The sequence below is a fragment of the Capricornis sumatraensis genome, chromosome 1 (assembly GCF_032405125.1).
Source record: "Capricornis sumatraensis isolate serow.1 chromosome 1, serow.2, whole genome shotgun sequence".
NCBI classification, from domain to species: domain Eukaryota; kingdom Metazoa; phylum Chordata; class Mammalia; order Artiodactyla; family Bovidae; genus Capricornis; species Capricornis sumatraensis.
Genome location: NC_091069.1, coordinates 38,197,257 through 38,200,552, shown reverse-complemented (window position 1 = coordinate 38,200,552; position 3,296 = coordinate 38,197,257).

Here is a 3,296-nt window from a genome sequence, read left to right as displayed (position 1 = left end):
GAGCTCATCCCGGATGCTGGCTCTCTTTTCAGAGAAGTAGGGGGAGTCCCTGTGGGCCAGGCAGACCTCTAGGTGTGTCCCTAGAAGGAAATTTTCTGGGGGAGGGAAGAAGGCATTAGGAGTGCCCTGTCACCCCAAGAGTTCCCCGTGGAAGTGCTCTGAGCTATATAAATTCAGCCTAAGCTTTGCATATTGTTCCATTTATGGTTTCATCATTATTCGGAGTTACAAACTTTGGCAGCATATCTGCAATTTTAACCTCAGCGAACTTCTCAAAAACTGTTAAAATTCATCTCACCTGTGCCAAGGTGTTTCCTCTGGGGTTTGCCTTCCAAAGGCACCCTGGGGGCTTTAGTGGGTCAGAGGGTTGCTCAGGGGAGGAAGAAATAAAGGCCTACTACAATCTAGAAAGCTCAGAGCTGGCTGGGTGGCAGGCTGTGTTCACTCTCCAGGAACCCCGGAGGGCTCTCTGAAAAAGACAATTAATATGTATTTCATGCATTTTACTCCATTTATCTGTGTGTGTTTGGGCTCATTGCATAGAAACCTGCCCCCACAGCCAGTCTCGTCTAGCAATAACCAAGCCTGGCCTAAATTCTAAAACTCATTTAAGGTTATTAGAACCATTAACTCTAACTCAAGTTCAGCTTATGGGCACAGATCACTACATTAAATGGCCAGCCTTTCAAAGTCAGGAAGGCCTGTGAGTAAACCTGCAGCAGCAACCACTACCCTTGCAAAACACCTTACTGCTGGTTCAACTGCATGTCTCTACCATCCTGAGAAAGCTGTTATTACAACTATTGAAGGATGAGAAAAATGAGGCACAGAGGAGTTCTGACTTGGCCCTAGAACAGAATCTTGGGGAATCCCAGACAGAATAGGGACTTGAATTCAGTCTTCTGACCCCAGAGTATGTTACCTAATGATTCTCTACCTTTACACAGAGGCGCTGACTTCTCCATACAAAGGTATCTTTAAAGACTGCATCGGATTAGTTTCTCTGCCCAAGAAAATAGTGCCACCCTTTCCCTGTGTTCTGATTGCAAGAACAGCTGAGCTGGAGCAGATCCTGTTGACCATTTGTTGCCAAATCCTGGATTACACAGTAGACAAGAGGGGTTTTCTAGGACTACGTTAAAGTGAGTATAGTTAAGGTAAGGGTTTCAGGACCATGAACCAGAGAGAACCTTATTCTAAACCTCAGGATTGAAATCCAAAACCAGTTTTTGCTTTTGCCTGTTAGATGTCAATCAAAACTTAGTTCAGCTTCAGTGCTTATACACAAGGTCTTCAGTGTTCTCTATGGATTGATGATTGTCTGGCCTCTCCGTCACCCCTAGGCGTGGGAGATGAGTGAAAGTGGCGTGGAAGTGGGTAAGATTTGGGGAGACAGAAAAGCAGGCTCTTCATGGTTCTGATCTGTGTTTTACAAACTCTTGGTCAGGCTTCACTGATGGGCTAAGTCAATTTACTAAGACTGATACTTTTTTATTTTTAAAAAACTTTTGACCATGCCATGCGGGATCTTAGTTCCCTGGCCAGGGATTGAACCCAGGCCCCAGTGATGAAGGTGCTAAGTCCTAATCACTGGACCACCAGGTACTTCCCTAAAATAATTTTTAAAAATAAACATTTTTGAGGGTAGTGGCTTGCAATGTAAAAAAACTCTTTTTTTTTTTTTTTTTAACAACAAGTCAGTTTAAAAAAAAAAGTTTAAAAGCCACTGGCAAGGTGGATTGAGAGCTGGAATGCCTAGGTTTATAATCCTCTGCATTTTATAGTAGGTTTCAGCTGTCAGGGAATATCACGAGGGTTATTTAAAACTTGCCATGTAGAAGCCTGAAGCCAAAACCAAAAGCTGGAAAGAAAAGATTTAGAAACTTGGTTTTAAAAATATTCCTAAATTTTCTGCCCTAAAAAGTATAAAAGAGAGGGTTTCCCTGGTGGCTCAGTGGTAAAGGATCCACCAGCCAATGCAGGAGACACGGGTTGGATCCCTGGTCAGAGAGGATGTCACATGCCGTGGAGCAACTAAGCTCGTGGGCCACAACTACTGAGCCTGTCTTCTGGAGCCCGGGAGCGGCAGCTACTGAAACCTGCGTGCCCTGGAGCCCATGCTCCAAGGCCAGAGAAGCCACCGCAATGAGGAGCCCGCACAGCACAGCTACAGGAAAGTCCCTGCACCAGTGGAGACACAGCACAGCCAAAAATAAATAAATAAAAATTAATTAATTAAATTATTTTTTAAAAGTATAAAATAGAATTGAAAGGTAAAAAAAAAAAACTGAAGAAAATACTTGCACACACATTTCAGAGTCAATGTTCTTAATATAAAAATGACTATTAACACAACACTGTAAATCAACTATACTTCAATAAAATACATTTTTTAAATGGTTATACATAAAAGTCTGCATATTCCAATAGAAGGAAAAAGGGCAGAGGCAAATCATTCAAAAAAGGGAGAGAAATGCAAAGATGTGCAACTTCACCAATAATGTTACTTAAAACAAAATATTTTTTTCACCTCCCAGTGTTTTTTAAATACCCAGTTTTGTCAAAGATGTAAGAATATAAAAGGCATCACATACAGCTGGTGGGACTATAATTAGACAAACTGGAGGAAAAATTGGCAATCCCTACCAGAAGCTTTGAATATCATGTACCTTTGACTCAATAATTCCTCTTCAAATAATTTATCTCAAGGAAACAATGATGGGTGTGTTCAAGGTTGCTACAATAGTAGAAACTTGGAAAACACCCTAACTGTTCAACAATAGGAATGTGAAGATCTCCTTTGTGTAAAAACTGAAATAAATAACGTGCATAGCAGAGTGTCCTAGCTAAGTCTAGCCTGGGCTTAGAGTCTGGGCCATTTGTGGGGCTGGAAGGCTGATAACTCCTCTGGAATTCATTTTCCTTAGCTGACAGGTGAAGGCAGGAGGAAGGAGAGGTTTGGGGAACACAGGATTAGGGAAAGGCAGACAATGGGACTTTGAAAATAAATGGAAAGAGAGGTTTGAGACAGAAGCATAAAAGCTGTTTTCATGAGGACTTTTTAGACTAAGTTGGCACGTGGGATTAACAATATAGATAAGTGTGGTGGTAAAAACTCTCCTGGAGAAAAGTAAAGCAGATAAGAGTATAGGGAGTGTGGGTGAGGGGGGTACTTTGCAAGTTTATTTAGTGTAGTCAGTGCCATTTTCTTCTCCACGAGGGTAGTTAGGGAACACCCCTCTAATGGATTGACACTTGTCACTTTCCTGCATTGAAGAAGGAAATGGCAACCCACT